At 43.1% G+C, this 12,521-nt stretch overlaps 1 protein-coding gene across 2 annotated transcripts in view; it reads left to right on the top strand.

The window, feature by feature from the left end:
* Positions 1-4,025: 4,025 nt before the first annotated feature.
* Positions 4,026-12,521, top strand: part of hoxb3a (homeobox B3a) — a 71,707-nt gene continuing 63,211 nt past the window's right edge. Inside the window, exon 1 of one of the 2 annotated variants that reach the window (XM_078084393.1) lies at positions 4,026-4,415. The gene's annotated coding sequence lies outside the window, so the exon portion shown is untranslated. The remainder of the gene's footprint in view (positions 4,416-12,521) is intronic. The other variant, XM_078084405.1, reaches the window with a different exon arrangement.

Below are 12,521 nucleotides of genomic sequence, written 5' to 3'. Positions count from 1 at the left end.
GACCATTGCTGCTTTTTCAGTAGGATTATTGGAACCAGTCACCTGCATGTTCTGTGATGGGCCGCTACCAAGTGTAGTGTATTTTTTTTTTCTTTTTTTTTCTCAGGGTCATGTGCCTTTTTCATTTAAGTGTCAGCATTTGTCAGATGTGTTTAATAGACCTCTAACCGTTTACCCTATTTTCAAATTTGGAGGTGATTTTTGGATTTTGCACATTCTTAACTGACTTATAGTAGTGGTGGGAAAGCAAGCCATAACTCTTAATTGTATTACTTTATTTTCAAAACCAAATGTAGTTTTCAAGCACAAGATCTACATTTGCCAGGACAATAATGGTTGTTACATGTGTCCTTTTCTTTTGTTAAGAAATTGTAAATGTAATGTTTTTTGCACATATTTTGCACGACATTCCTGCATTAGCCTGGCTGTATAGTATTCTCTTGATGCTGGCTTGATGTAACTCAGAAGGTGTTTTAAGGACCAAAATAATGTTGTCTCAGGTTGTAGCAGTCATGAATGTTTACTACACACTCTTGATAACTTGCATACCAAGTGTTTCTTGTGAAAGAAAAAGGTGCTTTGTTCTAATATGAGATTTGTTTGTGAATGTGTGCATGTGTTTGTGTATACATTACACTGAATCTTCTATTGTTCTATGACAATACAGTTGTAAACTAAACGTTTTTGTTTTGCCTTATTTATTTTAAAAATGTTAAAGGAGTAAATTCTGTAGGTAAGAGATTAGTAGAAATCGCCATACAGAAATAATTTTAGCATGTAGAATTTATACAGAAAAGTATCCAGGATCATTATCAGACTAACTTGAGCAGGAAGCAGGAAGTTAATTTAACAGAACAACATTGCATATACTTCACATAAAAATCTCATGTTGCTTCAATAGGTGAGAATTGAATACACTTAACATAAAAGGGACATTTTAAAGTCACATTAAAATCTCATGTTGCTTCAATAGGTGAGAATTGAATACACTTAACATAAAAGGGACATTTTAAAGTAACACAAAAAAAATAAGTTGGGTTATCAGAATAATTTAATACAATTAACATTAATAAAATATTTTGAATTTACATGAGAAAATCATGTTTGTTTTACAAATAAAAATTAAGTACATTAAATAGAAATGAATCATTTTGACTAAACATGAATATAATATGTGCAACCGATGTACATATTTTTTTCATGTAAATTCAAAAGACTTTTTTTTTCAGTGTGGGGAGCAATTAGGGGTTAGGTGTCTTGCTCAGGGACACGTCGACACTTCGACATGGAACATGGGGCAGCCTGGACTTGAACCACCAACCTTGTGCTTCCCAGCACACCTTCTCTAACCCCTGCGCGACAACGACCCCTCTTCCCCTTGCGTTTCACCTGAGTGTACCCCAGAGCCAAGCAACTGCACGAGGTCTCACGAAATCCGCACGAGATTTCCAAGGGGCATACGGCCTCGTCTGGGAACCTAAAACACCATATGCACCGGAAGAAGGCGGTCTCTGTGTGTGTGTGTGTGGGGGGGGGGGGGCGGGGTATGCGCTCGTGGTGTTATAGCAGTTCCTAATGTCTTTATTGCGTCCATGATGAGGCCGGAAACCCCAATAAAAACGACAAACAGAACAAAGACACAAACAGGACGAGGCGCTGGTTGTGACGCTGGTTGTGACTCCTGCTGGGCGGATTCCGTTAATTTCTAACAGAACATTTAGCAGAGAGGAAGCCGAGGAGGGCGGCACGGTGGCGTGGTGGTTAGCACTGTCGCCTCACAGCAAGAAGGTCCTGGGTTTGATTCCGCCCAGTGGCCTTTCTGTGCGGAGTCTGCATGTTCTCCCCGTGTCTGCGTGGGTTCTCTCCGGGTTCTCCGGCTTCCTCCCACAGTCCAAAGACATGCTCTGGGGATCAGGTTAATTGGGAACTTTAAATTGCCCGTAGATGTGTGAATGTGAGTGTGAATGGTTGTGTGTCTCTGTGTAGCCCTGCGATTGGCTGGCGACCAGTCCAGGGTGTACCCTGTCTATCGCCCGAAGTTGGCTGGGATGGACTCCAGCCCCCCCGCGACCCTGTGTGCAGGATAAGCGGTTTGACGATGGATGGATGGATGGATGGAAGCCGAGGATCCGAGTGTCCAGTTAGAAACCACACACGCAGGAGGGGGAAAAGGTCACGCGTGGGTTACTAAAGGTTTGTTGTGGGTTCGGATTTAAAAAAGTGGATGGGGATCTTCTGGAGGAGTTCGTTTGGGCAAAGAGGTCCTCAACGTCTATGTTTGGGGTGATTTGTACATTATTGGGCGTGGAAACAGATCCCGGCTTGATAGCAGGATGATTTCTGAATTCCTACTTTTACTTTATACGCTTTAAACACATATAAGGAATCAGGAAACATTTATTACCATAATATATCAGACATACAAGGAATTCGACTTGGCGGTTGGTGCATGGCAGCAGACAGTACGACAATGGACAACAAAACAACGTCGTGCAAGAGAATCAAATAATAGCAACATCCCTTTCGGCACCTTATTATAAAGGACAACGCGCACTCTCGACAGAAAAAAATAGATTGAGAACCACGTTGCGTCGAGATAATTCAAGATTCATGATAAGTATATGGATGGTTGGATGATTCAATTTTCATTATTACAACTAGAGGTATTTAAATCATTAATTTATCAGAAAATAACCGCTTAACAGTGCAACTGTAGTGAGGCACAATCGCTGCAGTGTGCGTCGGTAGCGTATCTGAGAGCCTCCCGTGGCTCCGGGGCCTGCAGGGCCGTTAAAACGGTGACGCATTGCCGCAATGCGAAACCGTTTTTACGCAAGGCTCTTCAGGCCCACGCCGCCGCTCAGTTGGTTGCGGCTACTCCAAAATGGACATCACGGCACCCTTGTTGCAACCGTGCTCCCCCTCGAAAAGAAGCAAACAACGCGGGCACAATTAGGCCTACATCCATCGGGAGCCTGCCATTAATAGATTAAGAAATAACGAGTCATCTTTGGAATATCATGTTTCCATGGGAACATTTATTGTATCATTTATTTTGAAAGCAAAGCCCGTATCTTTCCCTATGGTGGCGCATAGTCACAAATTCACCTCGGAGATTCTTTCATCCAGTCACCTTCATTCTGCGTGACATGAAGATGATTAAAATACGGCGCTCTTCCTAATTCACGACGCCAGATATTTTCCGTTTTTTTTTACTATAACCTTTATAATAACCTTTTTGTTTGATTATGTGGCTCAAATACATTTTGAAACACGTTTCCAACCTTCATATAGCACATCCAATAAATAAACCAGCCTTCCACACCTTACAGAACCCGAGGTATTAAGATATAGTTTAACGGAAAGGGAAAATACTGGATTTCTTCTGTGTGTCGCTAGCTGGGGTGGATAAGAAGGCAAAAAAAGAAGAGGAACAAGAAGACGACCAAAAAGAAGAAGAATGAGAGGAAAATGGCGGCAGAAAGAATGGCAGAAAATGAGCACTAGCCCCCCTCTAGCAGGGCTCCATGAAGAAATGCAATATTCCTTGTTGTTTCATGAAAATTTACAACTTTGTGATACAAGTTTATGAGTGGCCGCGCGCAGGGATTGGCCGACGGGCTGGTCATGTGGACGCGCTTAACGTGAACATGAACTTTTTATGATTTCCCAAGTGGCTATATTGCTGCTGCGATCCGCTCCGGCCCGAGGAGCCCGCCTCTACTCCTCCTGGCTTCGGTGCTCGCGCTGTGGCGAGGCGGATGAGCGTAGCCGGAATAACCGGGGAGGAAATTAACGCCCAGCTGTAATAAAACGGACCAGTAAACGAGGATACTAGTTGCTACCGAGGAAACCTGGACGCGGAAACAGTGACAAGAAGCTGCCCCCCTTCTCCCCCTCCTGCTCTTCCTCCGCCATGGCTCCGAGCTCCCCGTCTGGTATTTTCGTGCTGCTGAATCGGCGGACTCCCGATGAGGTGAAGAAGGGGGTTGGGGGGGGGAGGGGGGGGGGGGGTGCGACACCGGAAAGAAATATCCCAGAAGACCTCATTATCAGTCATTCCTAGTTTGAATTTTGATTTGATTTCTCACCGCGAAGAGGAGGATGGCAATAGGCTGCGGGAGGTGATGAAGATGACAGCAGTGTTTTGACGACTGGGTGACATCGGGGAGGGTGTGGGGGGGGGGACCCCGCTCCACCCCCCCAAACCCATCCCCTCTCTCCGATGTCTTGTCCTTCTGCGCCTCACCCCCACACACCGCCACCCGCACCATCCAATTAACATCCATCCATCCGGTCTGCACGCGGTGTAGGGCTGTCTCGTGTCATTCCGGGCGCCCCGGCTGCCTGCGCGCGGGACGCCCAAGTAGTGAGCCGCGGGTGTGTGGGGGCTCGTGACGGATGATCGACAAACGGTAAGAGCCGGCCGTGCACGTTCCTCTTTTGGCAGCTCCCTTCTTTGTGCGCGCTACTGCATGCGCATTGTTGAACTAGCAAACTAAGTTGTAGCCGCAGTGCATTTTTTTATTTATTTATCTTTACGTGATGTCCTGCTGCTCCTGGTTTGCTCATGGACGATACACACAAGTTGTTACGTTTACATCCTAGATCAGAGAACCTTGTGGTCCGATCAGGCTCTGCGGTGAGCCTCCCAGATGGATGCGCTCTCGGAAGAACCATCCACCGGATAGACCTCGGATGGTTTGGGATCCGGAAGATTAGTTAGTGTCTTGCTTTTTGTTGTTGTTTCAGCCCTAAGCCGTTCTCTGTGAACGGGGGGAGGTGAGAGGGAGGCTGCCTTTTGTGTGAGGGCAGGTGTGCTGGATTTGTTTAATCATAAATACCTATTTTGAAAGGGAGAGCGTAGCCTGGTCCTTATGCATTCATTAGCATGCATTATATTTCCTGTAATTCTGGCTCTGCTTTTAAATGCATTTTTGTGCTATTGGTGTAAGAGTTTGAATTGTTTCACTCAAGGTTTCAGCCAATTGACAGCCAGTGTGTGTGTTTGTCTGTGCGTGTGTGTGTTCACAGACACAGGAATGTTTTTTTCTCGGTGGGTCCAGCCCACTTTTATGACTTTGTTTCCTTTCTAATTTCCTCCCGGCGGATGGAGTGTGTTTTTTCTTCTTTCTTTATTGTCTACACCTAACCAGCCGCCCAATCACTTCCCCACCACCACCTCCAACCCACACTCATAAACACATCTGCAGGTCAGTCTTTGTCTGTGTTGTCTTTGGTCTTCAATTGGTTGCTGTCTCAAATATCAAACACCTTCGGAAGTGTTTGATATTCGTAGTGAATTCCTTTATCACCTCTCCTCCTGCTCCATGCGCACTAGCAGGCAGATACATCTGAATTATGAATAAATAACTTCTCACTCTTTGGATACATTTAGATTTGTTTAAATACATGCGTAGCATGTTACTTCATTTTTGGAAATCAGCATTTTGTTCTCTATGGCTCTCCATCTTCATTGAGTCCAACCCTGCAGGATTTAACTTATTTATTTATTGTATAATTAATTAAATTACAATGTTCGTTATGCTCATTTATTTTATTTATTATATTTAAGTATATATTTGCAATTATTGAAATTGAATTTTTAATATTAAACGTTGTAGGAACTTTGAAATGATTAAAACGGCACTTTTTGCGAGTAGCAACAACTTCTGTGACGAGTGTGTGTCGATGTTTAATACGATAAGCTGCGGTTCCTTCCATGTCTGTGAAAAGCGGCGCGCAGTTATGCTTTTGTTTCGTGCCATGGGAAGTACACAAATTGAGGCATTGCCAATCTTTTTTCCTCTTTTATTTTTTATAGAAAGGCATCCATAAAAAAAATCCTACAAAATATACATCTTAATTTAATATTGTATATTCGCTGACCTCGCTCACGCTCGAAGCCTGCCGACATGCGTACGCTGTATTCACCGAATTCCAAAGACACCTCAAATTTTCATTTCTGGACGTGTAGCCTTTCGTTGCACGTGAGGAAAGTCTACAGGAACATGAAATCAACCCAGACGCTTCTGCACGTCTCTGGACCGATAAATAAAGTAATCAACAGTTATCGATAAAGTACTGTGTTGTTATGTGGCCTGCTACATCTCACAAAAGCGTATATTTTTGACTCAGTATTTTTCTCATTCAGGGTTAAAACACATCATCAGAAAATCTGAAAAGCTCGATCCGTGACACTTTATGTTCGGTACTTATTTGATACAAGTATGGTTTAAGAAATATGTGTTCATGAACGTCAATTCCATAACATCTTTCATTAGCGCAGCACAAACTTGTCTGCAACTTGTATTTTAAAGAAAGGCTGGAGAAGGAACCAAGAGCCCGCTCGACTCGGACACACAATTATGCTTTTGATATCAGCTTAAATGTACATTGTATTAAAACTTGATTTGTATAGTTTACGAGCATATTTTTTTCAAGAGGATCTATTTTGTGGTGGCAGTCCGCCTTAATAAACACAGACGGGTCATATTTAAGTATTTGTAATTCAGCCCTTTACCTTGGCATGTTGTTGCTTTTATCTTCATTCATTATTGTTACCAGTGTAAATTACAGTGATCTGATAACTATCTTTGTTCAAAATATAGTCTCTATGTTGGCTAGAATTCTGATTTAACTGCACTAGTTACGGGGCCCAGATCAATTTCACGGCTTTATCTTCATAAAAAGTTATCGGTCATATACACTCGCAGTGGCGGCTGGTCCATAGAGGGCAATGGGGCTCGGCCCCACCTTGAGCCACAAAAAAAAACATCATTTTTTTGACATTTTACTAATCGTCAATATGTGTCTATTTGTGTTTTTGAAACATAGAATATACCCAGTAATATTTGTAATTTAAGATATCTCTGCAAAATATATGATTTTCCAGCCCGACCTCTCCGCATGTCTCAGCTGGGTTGGCAAGGTCCCGAAGCGGCGGGTTTAAGAAGCAGTTAAACCAATCACCGATGAAAGTTAATGAGTGACAGATAATTTCAGCGTCCTAAAATACATTTAGCTTTAGGCCCGCCCTTCGCCGCCCTACGCGCTGTCGCCAGGGCGAGTCTCGCGACGCCCTTTTATCAACATAACAAGAGCGACCACGGGCAGTGTTCTTCCAGGGAGACCCGAACCAAACTCCAAGACCCGTTTGAGAGAAGAACTTTGCCGAGAATCTAGAGGTAAAACAGCTAGACCCAGATCAGCCCGACTTCACAATCAGACAACGGACTGCCGTTGGGGGATATGACGCTTCTGTAGAAGAGGTTTAGCAAACTAGTTATATAATATCCTGGATATTGTTTTATATGTATAGTTATATGTATTCATTAATATTGTATGAATAAGATGTCCTTATTATGTTAAACTGTTGGAATACATATTAAATATTTAACTGCAAAGTAATAATGCGTGTTTGATACATTTTTGCATTGAATCATGTTTACTGGCCCTAATAACAAAATCCAGCAGCCGCCACTGTACACTCGTGTACATTTATATTCTTACAGATGGACTCGCTTCACCTGACTATGTAATGAAATGGGCATAGTGGAAATAAAATATGTATAACTAAAGTTGGGGAGGAGGAGAGTATATAAACAAAGAAGCTATGCTCACGTACACTCGTTATGTCCATAAATCGCAGCAGCGGTAAACATACAATGTAGATGAGGCCGCGGCGCGTGGCTGCAAGACGCTCTGCTGCCATCTAGCGTCTCGTTGCCGATAGTACCGAATGTTCCCGAACACCCGAACCCTTCATCCTCCTGGTCACGCGCACACAAGGCAGCAGTAGTTGCTAAATGCTATCTGTCGCACTTGCGTGATGTGCTGTTGGCTACGTGCGTGTGTTGACGACCTGTTGACTTTTCTTTTTTATGGTCCTCTTTGGAATGAGAGCAGACAGGATGAAGGACAGGGTGCGAAAGCATGTGGGCGCGCTCCCTGCCTTTCGTGTGCGTGTGCGCAATTCAATATTTTATCTCGCTGACAGTGGGCTTCTCTCCTGTCTTTGGGATCGACGCAGAGAGGCACAGACCCCCGCTCTCTGTTTCTCTACCAGGTTAGGCCTCGTTGAGCGAATGAGCAGAATCAGAATATATATAATCAATTATACAATGTAAATATATATTCAAAAATGTATGTATCTGTGAGTGTGTGTGTGTGTGTGTGTGTGTGTGTGTGTGTGTGTGTGTATAAGTGTAGCACGCGTATACGCGCAGACGTCGTGCACAGGGAGGGAAACAGAAGCTTTCTTCTTCTTCTGATCGGTCAGGGTCGCTGTTTCGATCAACAAAGGAAACCATAACAACTCGCCCTTGCTCTGCGATTTCATCGCCTTTTACTGGCTCCTATATCTACAAATCTGCTGTGCAACCTGGTGTGTGTGCGTGTGATCATTTGAAAAACCCTGGTGGAGGGAATTAAGGCTGGTGGGGGACATAATCCAAGGTGTTGCTTTTGATTCACGACTCAGCCATTCACCTGTGTGTACGCGATTTAAATGTGTTACCATGTTCATACAATATAAGTTACATTGGTAATATTATTGGTGATTCAGAAATGCTGCTCAGAGTTACCCGTTCATTCATTTATAATGTGGACAATAAACCTATAGTAGCCCCTTTTAAATCCTATTTAAAACTACAATAACACAAGATGTTGTGTAGAATTCAGATAATAAGTAGATGTGTGCGATGGTCTGCACCTGCACGTGCGCGTGCTCCTTATTTAGCACAATTTTAAAGAGCCCAATAAGCAGCCCTCGTAACACTGCATCCATGCGTCCGTTATTCTTTAACTCGTCCCCCGGCCCCTCGGCGTGGCTGGGGGGGCTTGCGTCCACCGGTAACAGTCCGGTGAGCTGACCCAGAGCACGAGCTCACGGCGCCGTGAAGGACGCAGCCAGCCGGCTTGCGCTACTCTGAAAGGAACTTGGGAAACACACACGCGCACACAAAAAGCACAAGTGAAGCAGTTTACCTCGGTTTGTTATTAACGGGAGGTTGGTCAGCGAGCGAATAAACACGCACATAAAATGCGCACTGTTTCTTATCCAACATTATAAACTAAAACCACACAGGCATCGAGATGAAGTAAAACTACTTTGTTTTAAAGCATACCATAAATATTATATTACTAATTTCTCTCTTAACGTTAATCCAGCTGCCAACGTAGAACCTATTTGAGAAATATTTAAACTTGAAAGTATAATTATGCAATAAAAACAAACTGCCATCACCTGCTAATGAATGTCTGCCCATCTTTTCATTTTACGTCATTGTTAAATTGGAGTTACCCCACGTAAATAGCAACGAATGAGATATAGAATAATAGTATGCGTTTTTGAAGAAAATATCACATTAGAATAAACACATCGTTCTTTGCTTGAAATATAAATCTCAGCATATATAAAATTAGATACATATAGAGTGTTAGTCCATTAAATAAATTGCGATGTTAAAATTTCATAGTTAATCATTGTGAATTGCCGGCGCTTTGAGCCGTATCGCGGCTGAAATGTGCCGCAGATTAACTGTACAGCTCGTGGGTACGTGTGCGTTTTTGTGAAAGCGCGTTCCTTGTGTGCAGCACAGCACATGTGTTCATCTGCTGCTTCGGGCCTGTTTTTCAGTTCGTCGCGATCCCTCGGACTTTACAAGGAGTCATAAACGGCCATAAAATGTGTCTCTCACTCACACACACACACACACACACACACACACACACACACACACACACACACACACACACACACACACACACACACACACATATAAACACACATGCCCGAAGCCATGAAGCCATAAAGCATCCGTCTGACTTCTTCTGGTTTAATTGTCGATAACCTCTGAAGTTTCTCGGATTCATGGAGTTCCTACAGCTCTGAACTGTTTCCATCCCGGTGGCTGCGGCCGCTCCACCGGGTTGCAGTGGATTCACGGGATTCATGGCGCCTCTCATTAAGTAAAACATGTTATGCAACTAAATTAAAACAAACGGAAAACTGAAAAAAACTGTTATAATAATTTATATAATAATTTAAATGAATATATTTATCAAAGTTATTATTGGCATTAACATCAATAACGTTATAAAAATAATCCAAACTCTAAAGCTTCTAAAAAATGTTATTGTTGTAAGTATTAGTATTTGTATTTTCCTGACTTTTGGTTGTTATAATTCCTGTTAGCAGTAAAGTATTAGTAGCACTAGTAGGATGAGTTGCCTATCACTAATTATTTGAATTATCATATTTCACCTCAAAATGTAAAGTGCTGCTCATTTGGCGCTGTCCCAAACTGTTACGTGCAACGACCGTCATTACAGGTAACCCTGGCAGACTGGCGCGTGAGCTTGGCTACGGAGTCAAAGTGTGAAGGCAGCCGGTCACGTGACATGGCAGCACAAAATATCTCACATTGCTGCCCTAAAGTTGCAGTAGGCCTCATTCACATTATCCTGAGCCGCTGCTGTTGAGGGTTGAGCTAACGTTTAGCTTTTGTAATTGGTCCGAACGCCTGGGCGGACTCACGGAACACGTTAAAAGACGCTATAATAGCGAGCGTGGCAAAACAGCCTAATTCTGGTATTAAGGTGAATTTTTCTGTCACCTATTGTTTTTAAACATGTATTATGAAACAGCATATAACTTTAGATTTAACCTAGAAAACATTGTTTTTCGACAGACTTCGTTGCACATCTCAGAAAGTCATATTTGACCTGCGGGCTTCCGTACCTTTAATTGTTTCTCCTCTTTATTATACCAAAGAAATATACTTCAAAATTGTGTTAATGGATATGGGTTGGGTGTGTAATAATAGCATTGCCGTCCCGTGTGTGCGCCAGGCTGAAGCCGCGTCTGTCCTGCCCCGACTGTTAGTGCTCATTAATGATTAAACCACCGTCAGCCTCAAACACAATGCTGCTGCTTCCCGTTCCCACAAAGCGGAGAGGAAGCGGAGCGTCCTGCCTGCGGAGAGAGAGAGAGGGAGAGAGAGAGGGGGAGAGAGAGGGAGGGGAGAGAGGGAGAAGGGGAGAGAGAGGTCAAAAGGAGAGTTAAAAAGCGAGATTCTACCCGATATTCTCCCCAACTGTCGTGTGTGATCCTTCACAGAAAGCGAGCGTTGAGGATTCAACGTATTGTCTGTCTCACTGCTCCGAACAGTGTTCCCTTAAAACAAGGAGAGCGAGTGAGAGAGGGGAGGAATAGATGGGGCGGGAGGGCGAAGTAAGAGTAAAAATAGAGTCTTTGTCTCTATTTGTCAGTGGGGCTGTCTGCTGTTTGGCCATGTAGACAAGTCAGAGCCTGTAGGGGAAACACAGAGAGAGGGAGATTTATTTATGGCTGCGGTCATTTTACGACCTCAGCGACACATATTCCGTTTGTAAGTGCGAATGAAAAATAGGCCGGCTCGAGCTTTTCGGCTGTTGTTGTTTCTAAACGCTTTCTTTCTTGTCTTTCACTCGGTCCCTTTTCTATAGTGCTCCCAAGTAAAAGGTAAAACACAACTGTATTTTGGCTAGATTGATTTAAAGCACAAAGTAGCATAGTGCGGAATTTGTGTGTATGCGTCTGTGTGGGGGTAATGTTTCTGGTCATGTATTACTTATTACCCTGCTTTTCGCTCTTAAAAAACTCTGTGATAGCTAAACGAATGTCATAACACGTTTGTGACATATATGCTTTAGGAAAAATGGTCGTATAGACGCAGTTTGGGCAATTGTATTGGAGTGCATCCTAATATGTGCTGGTTATAATGACCAATTGTTATATTAAATTATTTGGACTAATTTATATAATCTATATTTTTTATTTATCGGTGATGCTGGCTCCATGTGTTTTTTTTTTCTTTTATATCCGCTCGTATCTCTATGCAATTGCCATAATATTATGACTCGAGGCCATGTCCTAAATGTAATTATGTATTTCAGAATTTTAAATTATATTTTCAATACGGCGGTACGTTATAATATATGGCACCCCTTAAGGTTGTAGCCATATTTTAGACGCATTGTATGAATATATTTCACATGTACATGGCCCCATGGAAAGAGTCAGCTGCAAGTCTCTAATCAGTGTCAAGAGAACGGGGAAAAATGTTGAAAGTTTGGGACTGTTTTCTGTCTTCCGCTCCGTTTAACATTGTCAGCTCTAATCAGTGTCACATAAGAAGACAAATAATAATTGATGGCGCGCGCTGATCAAACCGCAACCTGCTCCTGCGGAACACAACTGGGACACTTTGGTTTTAATTATCTACAGACACCGCAGCTTGGAACCAACGCGGCGTGTGACCCTAACGGCGGAGCGCGAGGCAGAAGGCCTCATCCAGGTCCTCTCCCGTCAATAAAACATCGAGCCATCAGAATTTGCTCAGAAAGTCCCTTTTAGTGTCAATTATTATGAACGTCTATTCTACACAGAAGAAGTGCGATGAAAAGGCCCCCGTACAAGAGAGGACCCACGCCCACGCACACGCACACACACACACACACACACACACACACACACA

This window comes from Gasterosteus aculeatus, chromosome 11, assembly GCF_964276395.1.
Source record: "Gasterosteus aculeatus chromosome 11, fGasAcu3.hap1.1, whole genome shotgun sequence".
Taxonomy (NCBI): Eukaryota; Metazoa; Chordata; class Actinopteri; order Perciformes; family Gasterosteidae; genus Gasterosteus; species Gasterosteus aculeatus.
This window is presented reverse-complemented; position numbering and strand designations above follow the sequence as displayed.